Raw genomic sequence first — 20,613 nt, forward strand, 5'->3', positions numbered from 1 at the left:
ATCGAGCTCTGCTCTATTGGAGGTTGCCCCCTCGAAGAGGCCTGTGAACATTTCTCTCTGGATAATAAAATCTTTGCTATTCTGTGCTCTGGGTATATTTTCTTCGCATATTTTGTGTCTCGGTATCTTTTCTTCGCTATTTCTATGTCTGGGTCTCGCTTTGCAGGATAAGAAGCATAACACGCCCAATCGAGTCGGGTCGTTCTGCTGCACCCGCGGGTCGGATCTCCCAGCTCGGTTGGGTCACCTGCGCCTAACTTGCCAAACAGTCTACCCATTCGCCCATTCGTTACTTCACTGCAACTTGCCCATGCACACCTGCCCCAAAACCTACAACTCGCCTTTTCGTTCCAGCTCAACTCTTTGGCCATGTGTCCACCTGTACCTTGCCTTCGCCTTCTCTTGCTTTCGCTTAAGTCACCAGATTCTTGTTTAATGCTTGTTGCTTGGGCTTCAATTGTCCTTCTCGTCCAAGTCGCCTTCCATGTTTATATCCATCGCCCAATGTGTTTAAGTGGGTCGGCCTACCCCTAGGCCAACCTCTCTATTCGTCCTCCAACCGTTGGGTCCACTTCTGCATGTCGCCCTGCCCAAGGAATCCAACTCCACACGTCGACCCATTTCGGTTTTTCGACTCCCTCTATAAACACGTCATGTGTGCACCCATACTTAGCCGATTTTCCACTTCTTAGTTTTTCGACTCCCCTAAGTAACTCATCGCACCGTCGAACAACTCACTGGGGCGCGTCTAATTGAATGCTCCCACTCGTCGTGTCACCTTTAACCGAACTCGTGCAATCATCGCAAATTTGACTTGTCGCACATAACCAAAGATGTCTCCCACCGTCGTCCGTCGCACATGAGCGTGTCCAGCTCAGCTCTTGGTCGTGACATACTCCCCCACTTTAAACGTTGTCGTCCTCGACCACTCCATCATACATCATCGCAAAGCGTCGCTAGCTCCAACGTCTCAAAATTTTCCATGTTGTCCATCTCTGCTCCATCACGACATAAACCACCAAGGTTCATGACTTCATGAATGAGAAAGTCTCCTCAATCAATGATCATCAGCCACATCCGTCGCAATCCCACATGTTGCCTCATCATGGAAGGTTGATCCCTCCAACTCATCGCTACAACATATATCGTGTCTGACCTCATCATGTATCATAATCATGTGAATCACTGCATAATACTCCATCCAACACAACATCTTGGCCATATCCAAGATATCTATCTAACAAAACTCGGTGCACTCCATGCCCCCATGACTCAAACTAGTTGGGTAGCTAATCCAACTGTAGCACTCAACCCATGAGAATGCTCCTCCTCGTGCCACTGTTGGTCATTTCTCAGCATCTTGCCACAATCTCAAATCCACCAAGAATCCATCCCAAGTGTAAAATAAGCCATGCTCAGTTCCATGACATAGTCCATCATCTCATCTACAACATGCTACCTATGATGCTAATGTTAATGTGTTTTCATACAATTTCATTCATCAAAGCATCATCAACCCGTCAAGGAAAGAAGCCTTATATCCAAGGCCTCTTGTAAGGGTGGTGCAATCCTCCCGAATATCAAGGACCTACACACACCTACCTCCAAGATCTATCTAGAAAGAAGGGCCAGGAAGTTACCTCCCTGACTCTCATCCACTCATGTATCTGATTGGTACTGTGTCCTCAAGTACTTGTGCACAACAATGACCTCCTCATGTGTATAGCCAAGCTTCTCAAACTTGTCTTTCGTCAACTGAATATCATATATGCCCATGGCATACCTGAAAAAATCCACTATACCATCTGGATCTCTGCCTGTATAATCTTTGCCAACCATTGCCTTGGAAGAAGTGCTTGAACTTCCTTCATCAGCAACTCCATGGTGAAGTTCCTTCGTAGAAGATGCACCTGTCAAGTGTCTCAAGATGTGTGAAACTTCCTTTCCACCTTCATCTCTCCTTCTAGCTCTCAAAACAAAGTAAAATATCCTCTTTTCCTTCATTGTTTCAGTCATACATCCAAGTTCCCTTTGTTCCACATGATCATGCTTCACATTTGGATATAAATTCATTAAAGTGATCCTTGGTCTATATCCCAAGAAACTCCTATTCATCGAAACCATCATAGTTTGTCCTCTAGCTGCAATCAAGAGAATTTATCAGTCCACCATCGGTATGGCTTGTGCAGCTTTCAAAAAATCCTTCCCTAGCACCATAGTATGATCATCCATGTCGATCACTCTCAAGTCCAACTTCCCAAACCATGAACCCACTCCTACTTGAGTGTCCTTCAAAACACTTGTCACAGCGTTCATGGTAGAGTTTATTGCTTTGAAAGCACTTGACTCTTTCCCCATTTCAGCTTTCTTCCCAAAAGATGTTACTGCTTTCCTGCTAAGGAATCTATGAGCAGCTCCCGTGTCCACTAATGCAACAAAATTCTTGCCATGTACGGTCACTTGCACAAAACTCAACCTTAAGGTTTCGCCATCCTCCCTAGGCTTTGTCTTGCGTCTTATCTATGCAACCTTCTTCAATAACTCGACCTCTGAAGAGTCTTTCGACTTAGGTTTCAATCTGACTTCCTTCTTAAGGTACATCAGCTCCCTGTTTGGTTCATCTAAGCAACTCGATCCTGGGTTAGCTTAAGCTCCATCAAGATTCTCCTCCATTGCATCCTACTTAAGTGCATCTACTTGGCACACACTGACTTCTTCTACTCGAAGTGACCCAATCATCCAAACATCTTCTTTCATGGCTCGGTGATAGTCCCCAAGTCTGTCAACATAATCGAGCTCACCTTTCTTTATAACAATAGGCTTTCGACCAAGAAAGTCCTTCTTAATGTCATCCTCAAGTCCCTTGACTTTCGCCTGCAACATGGTGTTTTTCTCCCTTAGTCGAACTCACTCATCCATGAGTTGTTGGAGTCTTCGATCACCCTGTCATATCTTCTCATCAAGTTCATCGATTTTAGTAGTCCTTCCAAGAAGATTACCCAAGTCCTTCCGCATATCCACTATCTTGTCCCCCATGTGTATCAAGAGTTCCCATTCTTGCACAAGAGCTTTATAGTGTTTCTACATTTCGTCATTCCAATAATTTGTCATGTCTTCCAGCTTTTGAAATTCTCTTTCTACCATCTTCATCCGTTTGGCAAGTCTTCAATACCTGATTTACCCTCAATGGTCATCAAGCTTCAAAAACCCAATACCAACTGCTAGCAAAAGATATCAGTTGTCACGAAGTATCACTTCAATCTTCAATTGTTAAAGCTTTGCGGAAATAGGACCTCCGATACCAACTATCACGAAGTGTAGTTGTATCACTTCCTTCGTCTTTAAAAAATCCTCTGATACCATCTGTCACGCCCCTATCTAGGCGGTGGTCTTTCAACAGCACATAGGCAGGTGCAGCACCGCTACCCACTTTCTTTTCACCAATACTTATGAGTACGGACTACACCTAACATTCAATACTTAGTTATTTTTCTTCACTTCTACTAACCATTATCATTATATAGCAGAAATAACATTTACATCATCATCATATCATCATATGAAGGCACAACGGAAATACTTTCTTTTTAAATGCGAGGGGAAACTCCCTAAATATCAGAGTCTGCCCAAATGCAATAATTCAGTCTTTTACAATTTCATTTATAAGTACAACGTTGCTAAGAAACTCCAAATTTCACCCTAGCAAGCTTTCCAATTTTCAGCAATTTCAGCTTGCTCATGTCAGGTCGCCCACCTCATCGGGTCGGGTCTCCCTTTGTTCAACAATGCCCACCTGTACTTCATTCAGGGTTTCCCGCCCTCAAACTCTCGTTCAGGGTGCCCACTTTTGTGTTGTGTCATGTCGCTCAGCTGCACCATTCAGGGGCACCCACCTACCTCCATGCAGGGTTTCCCACCCTTCATTCAACACCGCCCGCACCCAGATCGTCCAAAGTGCTCCTTGTGTAGACCTGTCCAACCAGGTCGGTTCATTCAGTCGCACCCGCGTTCAGACTACCCACACACGTTTCCAGCTTGCCGACCTTGTCCACCATGCAAACCCACCCAGCCGGGGTGGGTCATTCGGTCGCACCCGTGAGTCGAGTCGCCTAGCTCGGTCAGGTCGCATGTGCCCAACTTGCTGAATAGTCCACCCATTCACCTGTTCATTGCAACTCGCCCGTGCACGCCTGCCTGAAAACTTGCAACTTGCCCTTTTGTTTCGGCTTGGCACTTCAACCCTGTGTCTGCATGTACCTTACCTTCACCTTCTCTTGCTTTGGCTTAAGTTGCCAAGTTCTTGCTCAATGCTTGTTGCTTGGACTTCGATTGTCCTTCTCCTCCAAGTCACCTTTCAGGTTCATACCCATCACCCAATGTGTTTATGTGGGTCGTCTTGCCCCTAGGTCGACCTCTTAATTCATCCTCCAACAGTTGGATCCACTTCCGCACGTCGGCCCGCCCAGGGCATCCAACTCCACAAGTCGACCTGTTTCGGTTTTTCGACTCCCTCTATAAACTTGTCATGTGTGCGCCCATACTTATCAAATTTTCCACTTCTTGGTTTTTTGACTCTCCCAAGTAACTTGTCGCACAACTCGTCGTCATACAACTTGCGAGGCGTGTTTATCCGAATGCTCCCACTCATCGTGTCACCTTTAACCAAACACGTGTAGTTGTTGCGAATTCGACTCGTCGCACATAACCAAAGATGTCTCCCACCGTCGTCGGTCGGACATGAACGCGCCCAACTCAGCTCGTGGTCATGACACTAGGGGTACCAAGAAATTTCTCCTTTTTGATTGAGAGCTAGATGTGGAATCTTTTAATTCCTTGAATCCCTTCACCCTTTGTTATTGATATTCCATTTTCTACAAAAATATGTAAAAGTGCCATATCCATATTTTGGTCAAGTTTTGTTGACTTTAGAGGTTTTTCCTGGAGATATTGTTGTTTCATTAGCTTCTTCTTTTTCTTTACCTAGTGGGTCATTTAGATCCACCTCTTCCTCCTAATCACCAGGAGGGGGCTCATATGTTTGCCAATGCTTTGATTTGGGCTTCTACCCCTTCCTTTATTTGCTATTTATTTAACCAAAAAGCAGTTATCTTGTAGGTGCCTTGTTTGGTTGCATACATGACATCTAAAGGTCGTGTTTTCATAATCTAAGCTCTATGTCCACTAGAATTGTCCATTAATTAATTGAATATGATCTAACAACCCCTTTTTGAGGTCGATCTCCACACAAACGTAAGCATATGTGAAGAGCCCCTTTTGTTATTCTCTCATTATCTATTTTTATAAAATCTCCTAGATAATTTCCAATGTATTTAAGAAGTTAATGGTGCCAAAAGGGAAGGGGGAGATTGGGCAACAATCATTTTTGTCGCCTCCATTATTGAGACTTCAAATTCTGAGAACTAGGGTGTGATGATTAACCTTGCTTTGCCCCATAACCACGGTCCTTCCTCAAATATTTTCTAATAATTTTTATTTTGAGGTAGGGTGAATAATAAAAAACCCCTTGAGCATAAGTAAATATCACATTCAGTAGTCCAATTTGAGTAGATCCATTGGTATAGATCTTCACAGAAAACATCTCCTTTCACAGCTGTGTCGGTCCCGGGATCACAAGGCATCAAATAAAACTTTTCCATAAACATTTTTGAGGCATCATGGTCCATATTACTCAATCGACAAAGACACATACCAACAATGTGAACTCTATGATCCTCAAGGAAGACCTGAAAACCCATTGCAGAAGCGAAAAAAGTTGATAGACATCAATCCATAATAAACATCAAAGGACTTACTTCCTAATATATCTCAAGTTGTTAAAAATAAAGAAAAAATAAACATAAAACTAACTAAATTATAATTATAATTATAATATAGTTAGTTTTATGTTCTTTTTTTTTTAAACAACTCAAAATATATTAAGAAATATGTGTTTTGATATTTACAGTGAATTAATATCTATCTACATTTAATTTATATGACTAATCTTATTATTATTAAAAATTTTGTATATTAAAAATTTAATATAATAAAAATGATTGAAATGTAAATTTTACATTTTTTAATTTATATTTATTTAAATTATTATAATAAAATTAAAAAAAATAAACATCTAAAATTCCCATATCTCCAAATTCCTTAACTCTTATAAAAATTCATCAATATTAAAACCCCAACATGTTGGAGGTACTACACACCTAGGACCTTCATTACTGGCACATGCGGACACTTAGTTAGAGCATTCACTGACATGCAAGGCTTCAACATTGGAATCTTCACCAGATTGGCGCCTTTGACTGTCCATGCATGCATGGGACTACATGCAAGATCCTTTCTGCATGATTTACTCCCTGATTTGCTCCTCCTTTCACTCCGCAACTGGCTAGTTCTCTCTGAAACTTGTTGTAGGTGTCGAGTCCTCTCATTGATCACCACTATGGTGCATTACCTTGGGATCTTCACCCAGTGATGCGTATTAGTTGACTCTCATGTAGTATATCATGAGCATTGTAACCTATTTTCTGTTAATCAATAATTCTTTTTGTTCTTTCAATTTTTTTTAGTGTTTTTGCTCTGCAAAGCTGTGTGTTCAACCTTTACTAGCTAGATTCATTTGTGCAGGTTTTCTAACACATTTACATGGTATCAGAGCCCACAGGTTGCTAGATAAAAGACACACCAGTACTTTATTTTGCAGGTATTACAACTTGGAGATCGAAGATCAACAAAAAAATGGAGTTTCCCAAAGCATCAATCCTAACACCGTACAACTGTCACGAATGGAAGGACCAAATAGCTCGATACCTTCGTCAGAAAGGGTTGTACAAGATTACCATGGCTGCAGAAGTCGAACCCACTTTAGCCATCGAGAAATCCAAGTACCTCAACCGCATGGACAAGGCCCATGGATCCGTATGCATGTGCATCTCCCCAGAGTTGCAGCTTCATCTATCTGCCTGCAGTACTCCCAATGAGATTTGGAAAAATGTTGAATAACTCTATGGGAAACAGGATGAGATGAAAGGACATCTGCTCGAAGTGGAGGTGCTCTCATTGGATCCACGGAACTATGAAAGAATTCAAGACTTCTTCACCAAATATAATGATCTATTGTTGCAACTCAAGGGTTGTGGAATTGACAAATCTGAGGAGAGTTGCCAAGTTCTCTTTATTATGTCAAAGCTCCGACCAGAATACTCCGTCTTTATGTCTACGTTTCATTCAGTAAGGCTCACAACAGGTAAATCCTACACTATGCCTTCTCTCAAAGAGTACATGGGGTCCCTCACTTTTGAGCAAGAAAAACTCATTGGCATGGGGAAAATCAAACCTCCAAAAGCGCATGCACTTGTTGTGCATGACGGAAGCCACAATAAAAATCATAGATCTGATTCAAATCAGAAAAATCAGCAGCAAAAAGACAAGGGAAAAGTGCATTCCCATCCAAAGAAGAAAGGGTACACCAAGCCCTTCAATGACTCCTCTGACTCCAGAAATGAGAAAGGGAAGAAAGGAGACAGATGCACCTACTATCACCGAGGATTCCATCTAGAATCCCATCCAGAATCCTCTTGCATGAAGAAACAAATTGACCAAATGGCAGAAATCCTTCAGAAGCACAACCTTGGGGACCACATCCCTTAGGGCGCCAAGAAGAAAACTGAGGATCTGCCACACGGGAAAGGTAACAATTTTCATGCTTTAGTTGCAATTAACTCTTCCCCTGATGCATGGATTATAGATTCTAGTGCATCACATCATATGGCTGCTGCAAAGGAAGTCTATTCCTCTTTGGATGCATGCAAAGGACCTCCCATCCTCATGGGAGATGACTCACCTATTGAGGTCACCAGAAAAGGTAGAGTGGAACTTTTACACGGAAGCTTTGAAGATGTGCTTCATGTTCCAAAACTTTTGGTAAACCTGCTTTTAGTCTATCAGATAACTCATTCTGGCATCGGAAAGAGAGTGGAATTCACTCTAGATGCAGTGAACATATATGACCTACATAGCAGCTCCAAAATTGCAACCGGTGAGGTAAACAATGGAGCTAAACTGTACACATTTTCTAAATTTATTGAATCTGAATCCTCCTTATTGCTTACACATGCTGATGATAGTAGTAGGCTTTGGCACGAGAGGTTTGGTCACTTAAATTATAGGTATATGCAGCAGCTAAGCAAGCATGAGATGGTGGAAGGCTTGCCAAATATCAGTTTCTCCAAAGGAGTTTGTGAAGGGTGTGTCCTTGGAAAACATCCTAGAGAAAAGTTTGACACTGGCAAGACTCACAGAGCATCCTCTCCTATAGATCTAATCCATAGTGATCTCATGGCGCCTTTTTCTCATCCTTCCATCAACAAAGCAAGGTATGTGCTTACATTTATTGATGATTTCTCACAGTATACTTGGGTGTATCTTCTCAGGGCCAAATATGAAGTTTTTGCACACTTTGAAGATTTCAAAGCACTAGTTGAGACATAGGCAGAGAGAAAGATCAAAGCCCTCTGTATAAACAATGGGGGAGAATATGTTAACACAACACTTCAGAACCTTTGCCTTGAGTCCGACATACAATTGCAGCACACAGTTCCATACACTCTGCAGTATAACGGAGTTGCTGAGAGAAAGAACCGATCTCTCAAAGAGATGGCTTCCTGCATGCTGCATGCTAAGTCACTACCTCATAAGCTATGGGCTAAAGCACTTAATTGTGCTAACTACATCCAGAACAGATCTCCTCATAGATCTTTCAAGGATTAGACCCCCTTTGAGGCTTGGAGCGGTACTAAACCGAAGGTCACCCACTTCCGTATTTTTGGCTCCCGAGCACGGGCCATGATCCCCTCTGAAAAAAGGAAAGCTCTTGATCCACAAAGCATTGAGTGCATCTTTGTTGGATACCTTGATGGTGTGAAGGGATATCGACTCCTGATTTCCTCTATAGACAAGCTCATCATTGAGCAGAGTGTCCAAATTGAGGAAAGTCTCTTGCATGCACCTCAATTGCCACATGCAGACACCTTTTATCTACTTCATGACTGAGTTGATGACTTAGTACACTCAGATGCAGATACAGAGTATGCAGATGCCGAGGTAGAGCATGCAGATGCAGAGACAGAGTCTTTAGATACAAATCCAGTGCATGCATATGATTATCCACATCCAAGCCCAGATCGGGCTTCCAGCAGTGAATCAACTTCCCCTGTCATAAATCAAAGAACAAGGAGCTTAAGTGAGATATATGCACAAGACCACCCAACTACTAGAAATGATCTTGTGGGGAATAATTCTGATCCGTAGAGGACTAGCTCAGAGTTTATTGAGCCTCCTCTTGCCCTCACTGCCACTGAACCAATGCCATCCCGACATTGTCATTTGGTTCAGTATTCTGATCCGCGATCTTATGCTGAGGTTGTTGGGCATCCCTCTTGGGAGTCCACCATGGAGGAGGAGTACAACTCCCTCTTCGAGAACCAGACCTGGGATCTGGTCCCCCTTCCTTCAGGAAGGAAACTTGTCCGATGCATATGGGTCTACAAGACCAAGAGTGCTGCAGATGGGCAAATCACCAGATAGAAAGTCAGGCTAGTAGCCAAAGGCTTCCAACGAGTGCATGGCATTGATTATGATGAGACCTTTGCTCCAGTAGCAAAGATGGATTCCATATGCCTTGCACTTGCCACTGCGGCTGACCAGGGGTGGGAAGTACATCAAATGGATGTGAAGAATGCATTTCTTCACGGAGACCTATCTGAGGAGATCTACATGGAGCAACCACATGGTTTCATTCAGGATTCATCTTTGGTCTGCAAACTGAAGAAGTATCTCTATGGCCTTAAGCAGGCCCCAAGAGCTTGGTATGCGAAGATGGATTCTTTTCTCTTATCACAAAACTTCAAAAGATGTAAGTATGATCCGAATGTTTACATGATCAGGACACATGACTCTCTTTTTATCTTAGTTTTGTATGTGGATGATCTCTTGGTCACCGGAAGCTCGGCTTCAGCCATTGCTGCAGTCAAGAGAACCTTGCATGATAGGTTCTTGATGACAGACATGGGTCCATTACACTTTTTTCTTGGTCTTGAGATCAGCCAGGATGCCACATGCATCAAACTCTCTCAAGCTAAGTATGCAAGGGATCTCCTCGGGAGATTTCACATGACTAACTACAAGCTAGCACCGACTCCTTTTTTGTCTGGGGTCCGCCTTGAGGATGGAGGTGACACTCCATTAGTTGACAGTAATCTCTATCGACAACTAGTGGGGAGCTTACTGTACCTCACCCACTCCGGACCAGATCTCATATGCAATAGCGACAGTTTCCAGATACATGCACGAGCCGCATGAGCTACACTGGAAAGCTGCCAAGCGCATGCATTTAATCTCCTTGGCTTCATAGATTCTGATTGGGCGGGCAACAACATTGATTGCAAGTCCACCTCCGGATATTCACTGTGTCTAGGGTCTGGTCCTATTTGTTGGTTGAGCAAGAAGCAGGCTGCTATTACTCTCTCTTCAGCTGAGGCCGAGTATAGAGGAGTAGTCAACATCACCATTTAGGTTTTGTGGCTACAACACTTCCTCACTGAGTTGGGCGTCCAGTTCCACCTGCCCACTGTCATTTGGTGTGATAACCAGAGCACTCTCAAATTTTGCAAGGATCCAGTATAGCGGCAGCAGACGAAGCACATAGAGATCCATATGCACTACATCAGAGACTTAGTACATGATCGGGTCATTGATTTGCAGTTCTGTCCTTCAGCAGAACAGACTGTAGACATCTTCACCAAGACGTTCACTGAGCAGAAGTTTCACTTTGTGCGCGATTGTCTTGGAGTAAAAGACACAGTGGCTTAGCAACTATCTTTTCTTCCTTTTTTCTTTTGATTACATTGTATTTTGAGGGGGGGGTTTCCCACGAGGTTTTCCCTCTTTCCTCAATTTTAGTACAAGTTGCACTATATTTTGGGTGACCTTTGGCCTTAGTTGCTAGGGCCCATTTTCTATTTTTCCCCATAGTGGTGTTCAGTGGGGGTGTTGGAGGTACTACACACCTAGGACCTTCATTACTGGCACATGATGACACTTAGTTAGAGCATTCATTGACATGCAAGGCTTCAACATTGGAATCTTCACTAGATTGGCGCCTTTGACTGTCCATGCATGCATGGCACTACATGCAAGATCCTTTCTGCGTGATTTACTCCCTGATTTGCTCCTCCTTTCACTCCGCAACTGACTAGCTCTTCGGAACTTGCTGTAGGTGTCGAGTCCTCTCATTGATCACCACTATGGCACATTACCTTGGGATCTTCACCCAGTGATGTGTATTAGTTGACTCTCATTTAGTATATCATGAGCATTGTAACTTATTTTCTATTAATCAATAATCTTTTTTGTTCTTTCAATTTTTTTTAGTGTTTTTACTCTGCAAAGTTGTGTGTTCAACCTTTACTAGCTAGATTCATCTGTGCAAATTTTCTAACACATTTACACAACCAAATTAAAAACTTAATTAACCCATCTAACATATTCCTAAACAATTAAGTTAAACCTAAAAATATAATAACAATCTCTCACTTAATTCCAAACTACTTCAATAACAAACTCCAACTCTACCATGCCATGACATTTATAATTAACATCGTTTCTACTGCTATAAACCTTTCATTAAATTGAAAAAAAAAACCTTCATGCAATATATTACAACCCCTTTAACCATGTATTATAACATATTTTCTCTTACGATCCAAAGCGAATTCTATTATTTTCAACAGGGTTAGAATTTCAAAACAGAGCCACTTCTTTAATTCATTTTAATAATTTAATAATTTTAATTTCAATGGTTTTGTAATTTTTTAAAAGATAAATCATGGGTAAATTTTATTTTGATTCTCAGTGATTTTAATATTGGACAAGTCTACCCGTTAATATTAACATTAGACAAGTACTATTTAACATTAACATTAGACAAGTATACCAACGCAAAGGAATTGCCTAGACAATCAAAAGTGGCGAGAATTCAAGTAAAAAAATTTCAATAAATCTTGCAAAAACAACATCAAAAACTTCTTGAACACCTAAAATCTTAAAATTTAACCAATATATTCCATCATTTTCAAATTTGGAAAATATCTATCAAAATATTAAAGAAATTTCCATCATTTTTAGAGCAAAAAACCTAGTCTGATATACATTTCCTATCATTTCCCATCAATGACTGTACATACTATATGCCCGTCGCCACAAAATAACTCCACCTGTGTTTTTCTTCTTCTAAATGCCATGGTCTAAAAATTATGCTTTTTTCCCTTGAAAGTTATAGAAATTCCGGCCATATTTTGAAAAAATCCGGCACGGATTTTGTGAATCTAAGTAAAAATTGTTAAACTTCATAATTTTAGTTGCCTAGAGATTTTTGACGGTGCTGAATCCATTTTCAGCATCAAAAATATTATTCAAACACTACCTCTATAAAAAATTTAAAATTTATTTACCTAAAATCTGACTACTTTTGAACATCCAAACACTTCTTCCACCTTTATAAACAACAAAATCACAAGCTGACCTCCGCTGAGTCAGAGCCATTAGTAATGTGAAGATTGCCGCCCTTTTACTGATTCCGAGCTTTCATCGAAGTCCGTTACTTTGTTATTTTCATTAATCGCCAACTCCATGGGGTTTTGACGCGTCCATTCAACTGGTTTCAAAGTCTTTCAGAAACTCCAAGTTCTTAGGAAATTGGTGTTCAAAACCAAGTCTCTCTATGAAATTGGTGGTCAAAGTCACATGTATGAAATTTGGTGGTCAAAGTCACGGGTAAGAATTTTAGTTTTTTTGAGATACTAAATATTTTAAATTTATTAAAAATTTAGATAATTTTAAAAAAATTAATATATTTTTAAAAACTTATTAAAAATTAATATAATTTAACAAATTTTTAATATATTATAGTCAAATATTCTCTAATATACTACAATCACACATTATAATTACAGGAAACATATATTAAACATATCCTCTTAAAAATCATTCTAAATTATAATTAAAAATCTCCAGTCCAGTCAACCAAAGAATCTCTGAACTGTAGCGCGAGTAAGAATCTCTGTAGGCACAACCGTATTTTTAAATCATGGCGTTGGCGTATGAGAGCAGAGTTCATCTCAGAATCGAATTTAAACGTTGTGTCGCGTTGTGCAGTTTGTTTGTTACAGGCGTCTGCAATTATATATATCGATTGTCTTTCGATGGGATTAGGGGATCCAGATTCAATTGAAGAAATCAAAGAATTTCTGAAATTTTCAGCGGATATTGAGACTGTGAAGTTAGATCTGAGAACCCATTTTCTTTACGGCCTTTGTTCAGATATATTTTCCTTTCCGTTCAAGCTCTGGTTCGACTTCAAGCCTCTGAAAAGGATTTAACAATGGCGGAAAAATGAGACAAAGGCATGAAATCTCTAAGGCGTATTATCTGCGATGAGAAGATTGGGCGGCAATGGATGCAGGTCAAGAGATTTGTTCTCAATCGCCACACTTCACCTTGGATATCGAAGTGTGCATCCACCATTTCGATTTTGAGAACAAAGCTCTTGACACGCATCTTCAACCATCCTGGCAAACCAGCGACTAACCAACCTGTTATAGAGCATTAAATGTCCGGAGAAATGCAGGCTGAATAGCCCGCTAACACGCAAATTCCTGGCCATGCATGGTGAAGAGTGCACGCAAGATTTCGACTTTAACCTCGTTGAGAACAGAGTTCTTGACACGCATCCATTGCAGCCTCGGGCTCACGGCCGCGTTTTCTAAGCACCTCGGACATTATCGAGAGAGACTCACAGATTCGAACACAGAACACCAGGGAAGATGATATTTCCTTGCATTGCAGTAACTTCTCTAATTTGAATTAATTTTTCAAAAAATGCACATTTCTTCTGCATGAAACTATTACTGAAATAACATATATAAAAACCTATTATATTTTATTATATTTATTTTATATTTTATTTTATTTTATTTTTAAAATTAATAGTTTTATGTTTACAGCAGTTAGCTATAATGGTGGAAGGCGAAGAATTTTTCCACGAGTACTTTGAGGTAGTGGTTGAATATGTATGACTTATGAATACATAAGTGGAGCAAAGCCCACTCTCATAAGTGGATCAAAGCCCACTCTCACGGTCTCTTTTTATAGAGTGCAGAGAGGTTGGATCTAATGGCAGAAATGGAGGACTTTTTCACCATTGAGCAAGGTTCAATTCCCGTGAGGGCTTTCATAAGGGCACTTTAATGTAGTGGTCAAATGTATGGTTGCACTTGAAGAGACCATATTATATGTAGTGGTCAAATGTATAGTTGCACTTAAAGAGACCATATAATATCGTTTTGTGGATTGTGCACAAATGAGTGGATCAAAGTCCATCCCTGTGTCCTCTTTTTAAAAAATCAAATGAATGGCTTCCATAAAATCAAATGAATGGCTTCCATAGGGGCACCTTGATGTAGTGGTCAAATGTATGGTTGCACTTAAAAAGACCATATTATATGTAGTGGTCAAATGTATGCTTGCACTTAAAGAGACCATATTATATATTTTTGTGGTTTGTGTACACATAAGTGGATCAAAGTCCATTCCAATTCCTCCTTTTAAAAAATCAAACTATCTATGGTGAACAATTATTTTAACTGCATTTATGAAATATTATATTTGTTTAAAAAAAAATCAATTTATTTCCATTTAAATATTTCAACAATATATTTTTATAATACATCAAACCTTATATATAGAGAAGATTAGTTTTTTTGAATAAATTTCTTAATGGTTAAAAACATGGTTTTTGTTAAGAGATTATAAGATCAAAATTAAAAAAGTAAAGTTTGTATATGTTAATTAATCAATATTGACCCATTATGATAAGGCTCAAAAAATAAACATCTCTAAATATAGATCCCTAAATAATTATTAATAAAAATATTCTCAAACTTATTAAGCAACAAATTCTTAATATTAACTTACAAAATGTAAATACTAAATTCCCATTAACATTCACCTACAAAATATCAATACTAACTAACATCCAATAGAAAAAAAACTAAACTATAACCTACCCAACATATTTAGAAACATTGACATAATATTGCGTTGACCACCATAAAAGGATTTAACACCTTTGAATAGTCTTGCCAGAAATGTCACTCTAATCGTTGACATACCAGCAAACTATGCCGGAATGTTTGAGGGGGAGACTTTTTCTATCATCGTGTCAAGTGGGGAAGGATTATTATTATTTTAATATAGAGTATAGACTTCAGATAAGGTTGATGTTATTATTGAAATAAGATTTTATGATATTTTAATTAATATATTAAATTGCTAATTAATAAAATTAATAATTTATTTATAAAATTTAAATAAATATAAAATTTTGTTATTTATAAAATAATTTAATAAATAAATAAATTATTAATTAATTTATATAAAAGTTCTAAACACTACATTCTTTCCGATTTAAATGTTTTATTTTTTTGCTTAAATTACTTTACACTCCATGTTAACATAAAATTAAATAATCATATTCTTATTCCATCCTAATTTATTGGACTTGGTCTCCTATATACATCAAGTGTCTATTTATGATTTTTTTATTTAGTTATTGTGTTTTTGGATATATATGATCAGTTTTGGGGTATTAAGTTGTTCGTACATGGTTCAATCTTTTTATACATTTTATGTATTAAATTAATCTTAAGTGTAAGTATTTTTTATTATTTTTAAATATTTTTATAGAATTTTATTAAGTATGTCAAGTTGTAAAGTTAAATTAGAAATTTGAGTTCTAGATGAGGTGACATTATGGATCAATTTATATAATTGTTTTTAATAAAAAATCTTGAATGATAGAAAGTTGGCCAGTTGCTAGACAATTTATTTTTCTTTATTTTTCATGTTTGAGTTGTTTTTTTCCACGTTTTATTTTTTTATAATTTTTTTTATAAATTAAATATGGTGAGTCGTAAGCTTACATAGAGATTTGTACTTATCCAATTGTCATATTGAGAAACGGAAGTCTTCTATATAATCTTTTATGTATTTTTTACACAAGCTTGTTGGTAATAAAATACTCTTACATGATATCAGAACAAGCCATTCTTACTCTGCTGAATTCACTTTTAGAGTTTCCTTTTTTTAATGCTCTAAATGGGGTTTCAATTTAATGTCTTCTCTGTATTCCTTATTCCAGATCTATACATCTGTGTGAGTGATGATTAAATTTTTTATTCTAATAGTGAAGCAATGAGGTCTCACAGTTTTTTTCTAATTTCAGATTTTGATTTTCTGGGATTTCTCTGTGATTGTGAGTACCCAGATCAGATCGGAGTTTGAGGTCTTGCCGTTTTTTTTTTTTGTTTTTTTTTTTTTTTTAATTTCAGATTTTGATGATTGTGAGTACCCATATCAGATCGGAGTTTGATCAGATCTGCGGCATCTTGATCAATACTAAACCAGTCAACAACAGAGTTATATTGGAGCAACGCATTTGCATTGGTCAGGTTTTTCCATTTTAATTTTCCCACATATATTTTTCAAAAGGGAGGAAGCTTATTTAGAAAAGGAGAAAGGAATTTATGAATGCGTGTTTTTTTTTTCCTTGAAAAATGAGACACGTGAAATAACGAAAGTCTTTTTGGGATTTGAAAGGAGGGCATACAGGAGTAAGGCCATTTATAAAAAACAATTGAAGATTGTTATGTTTTTTAAATTTTGGGCACATTTTATTATGGGTAATTTTGGGTAAAATTTTCTAGTTAAAAAAAAAATCCCAAAATTTTTAGATTTTTTTTTTTTTTTTTGGATAAAGAAAGAATTGGGTAAAAATTATTCGCTGGAGTAAGAACACATGAATCTGGATAAATATTATCGGTATTTTTTAGCAAAAAGTTTTGGCAATTTTTTAATGAAGTAAAAAGAGGTTTGGACATTCTCTTGTAGTAAACCTCCGGTTATGAAATGCTTCCTTGTTGGCTATTCATGCAAACCTACCTAGATAGATCTCGGTTTTATCGTGCTTTGAAGTATAAAGCTCTTATTGTTGTCATCATCATTCTTCTTTTGTAGCAATTTTTGTTGGTGGAAATAAATTTTCCAACTTGATATTTTCAAAAGGGGTAAAAGATTGCAGGAGCTCCCTGAGAAGAAGGTAGTTGATGAACTTCATAAACAAGTCCTTTAGTTGCAATCAGTGGTTGCAAGCAGAAAATGCAACACTTAAAAATAGGTTGCAAACTTCAATCGCTCACAAAATCTAGAAGGTTGACCATCTGGATTCAACCATGGGAAAATACTTCCAAATGCTTGCAGATGAATTTCAAGAGAAGATTGACCTCCTTGATGACTTGCATGAGGAAGTTGAGTCATTTTTAGACTCAAATTTGAAGAAGCAACTAGAAGAGCAAAATAATCAACACATTATGGAGATTAATTGTTTAAAAGAAACAATGATGGAGAAATATCATTTTTTGAAACAAGATTATGATGTATTGTCTTAATAGCTAATTGAGAAGGATGGGGTTATTCCAAAGCTGCAAGAGTTTAAATAGGAACTTGAATTGGAGGTCAGTCATCTTTAGAGATTTGAGATGGAGACAGTTGATGTTAAGGTGCCAAGCTCTCCTTCTTCCACACATGATGATGTTGAATGCCAGAAGCTTGATGTTGACTCATCACATGCCTTTGTCATACCTAGTTTTGAAAACCATACCACTGGTATTAGATCTCAATTTCTGAGAAAAATGGGATACATCAGAGGAGGACTTAGGAAGAATGGATAGGGAATTGTTGCTCCTATTACCCCTATAGTGCAGACATCAAGACCAGATCTTGGATATGATCTTCTTGTTGCCTCATCACCTACATCCAACTCTGAGGTGCTTGAAGAAAATGCTCATGTTAATTGTGATAAACATATTGATGACATGGTCGCTAATGTCATTCCAAATAAAAATGTTGTGGCAACTGTTGAGTGAAATCATAACAATATAATTTGATTAAACATAAATCATCAACTTAAGGTAAGCTTGTGAGATGTATGCAAAGTGTATGCAGGCCTAATACTGTAAGTGGTGATTAATCTAATTAATTAATCATACAAAACCAATGACTCTTTCCTACAACAATCACTTGGCAGTAAAGACTATAGAGTGGATCAAACTTCCCTCTACAACTTTAAAGATTGTTGATGATGATTAAGAAAAGATATAAAAATCACTTACAGCGACTTAAAAGATTCAATCAACATGAGAAAGCAAATCTTCATTAACTGAATTCCACACATGAATAGAAAATTAATTCAATTAATCCAGTGTTGTTGATATATTCGAAAGAGTACATTCACTGTAAAAATGAATTAACCTTTTAAGTTAGGTTTTGTTTTTTATTTTTTTTAGTTACAAATTTTTACTATACTCACTGACCTCTCAATAAAGAAGTATTTTAGCAACAAAACCCCAACCAATTAAATTAACCAAATTATCATTATATTACTCAATTAAAGTAAGTAAATAAATTTTATTAGTGTTTTTAAAAAAAAACATACATCTTTTATAAATCCATAAATTTTCTATAATCATAAATAAATTTAATTTTTTTAAATAAAATTTTCATTATAATATATTAATTATGTGTTTTTAATTTTAAAATATTAATAAAAAATTTATGTTTTATGACTTTTTTTTTTTCATAAAATATATAATCAACCAATAATCTCACGTTGTGACATCCAAACCAAATACCACTTAATTAACCGAGAAAAAAATACAAAAGAAATACTTGAATAGGAAGCAGAACATAAAGGACCCTATAAGAATCAAATCGCTAACCTCCAATCCAAAGCACTGGGTAGACCGACTCATTTATTGAGCGGACTTTAATGGCATATTTTTAGGCCGATAGGCCTTTCTATGCATCAACAATCGTCAACTCTTTTATCCTGCTTCATTGGATCAAGGGAGACACTTTCAACCGTTGATTTAAAGTGTCATCTGGCAAGCCTTTCTGCACTGCACTTTGACTGCTTTTTCCAAATATGATTGAATTGCCTTCTTTTCTGCTGTGCATTGAACCTGGCCCTGTTATGCTTTAGTTCTGCGTGCACTGAGGACGATCCTCCGAAAATGCCGATAATTCCCACCTAACACCATAACAACCGCAAGCTGCAAGTCAAAGGGCCTGCGATAAAATATTCGAAACTATTAAATCCTTAGATTGCCTCACTTCCTCTACCCTACTTCTGTTCGAGACATTCCTCACCAGAACCATGGCGGAGCCGAAGCAGCTAGCTGATTGTAACGGTGTCAAGGTAAAGGCAGTCCCCTCACATGCCTTTGGTTTCTCTTATTTTAAGCTCAAGTTCAGTGTGAGATTACTGACCAGCCAATTTGTTAACACTTACTCTGCTAAATGAGAGTGAAGTTTTCTTTAAATTTGTTCATTCTTTACTTTGCCTTGTATTTCAAGATTGTGCCCCAAATTTGACGTGAAATTTATTGTTTATCAAGGATGAATGTTTACAGACAGCCTGCACAGGCTCCAACAAGTGGAATTTCAGTCCAAGTGATGCCGTCATGGGATGTAGCCATAACATGTTAGGAATTCGAGGTGTTCTGGACTATGTGATGTCGCATTTGAATCTTGACGGTCATTTTGGTTTAAATTCTGCTTCTTTGTTTTGACGAGGAGTTGAAGCGTTTCCATTCTCCCCCTAATCGTTCCGATTATGTTTCAATAGCAAGTCCCAAGTTACAATGAATTTACCTGACTGTCTGTTCCAATTCATTCATTCATCTGTCGTTTGAGGAATGAGTGCAAATACGAAACCATTATTCTCATTGTTTTGTGGTAATAGCAGTAGTGGCGGGAAGACCTCTCTGGGTTAACCTTTTGGCTCAACCTACCCTCCAATAGCTCATGCTACAAAAGAAAACGCTTTAGTGATAAATCTGGAATCACAACTAAAATTTCCGATTACTATCATCGGGTTGATGTCCAAACTGTGGAAATTTCATTACGGTAAGTGGTTTACCGCATGTGTTTTGTTTCATCTTGCGTTTTTAGTCTCAAAGACTAGGGTTTAAAGTTATTTTTGGTTCATGGCGTCTCCTTTTGTTCTAAGAACGACCTTCAGCAAAAGTGTTGTCTGCGCCCTGAGGAGGATCATTGCTTGGGTTTCTCCTGAAAAAATTAGAAGAGTAGTGTTTTATATCTATATACATGTGTGTGGGGTAATAAAGAACTTATAATCTACGTTTATGTAGTTAGAAGAACTAGGGTTTCTAAATTGTAATACGAATCGTTGATGGAATTAAACTTTGACAAATTGTTTGTCGTTGTTGATATGAACGGATGTAAGATAAAGCCGATAATCTCCTCACTCGCTGTTATCTCAGGTTGATATCAATTCTTCTCATTTATCACACTCATCTTACCCTGGAATAAAATGTATGACTTAAACAATGGTCCTTGGAGGACAACTTTTTAGTTTGAGATCATATTTGACACAATTTTTTAATCGCGTGGCAATTATAATTATCA

The 20,613-nt window shown here is 38.0% G+C and overlaps 1 long non-coding RNA gene across 1 annotated transcript; it reads left to right on the top strand.

The window, feature by feature from the left end:
• Positions 1 to 19,166: 19,166 nt before the first annotated feature.
• LOC149197327 (uncharacterized) lies at positions 19,167 to 19,754 on the top strand. The gene is made up of 2 exons (XR_016255162.1): positions 19,167 to 19,381; positions 19,581 to 19,754. It is a non-coding gene; the product is annotated as an uncharacterized LOC149197327 (long non-coding RNA).
• The last annotated feature ends 859 nt before the right edge of the window (positions 19,755 to 20,613 follow it).

The sequence above is a fragment of the Pinus tabuliformis genome, chromosome 2_2 (genome assembly GCF_031772625.1).
Source record: "Pinus tabuliformis cultivar Carrire ecotype Pingquan chromosome 2_2, CPIR1, whole genome shotgun sequence".
NCBI lineage: Eukaryota > Viridiplantae > Streptophyta > Pinopsida > Pinales > Pinaceae > Pinus > Pinus tabuliformis.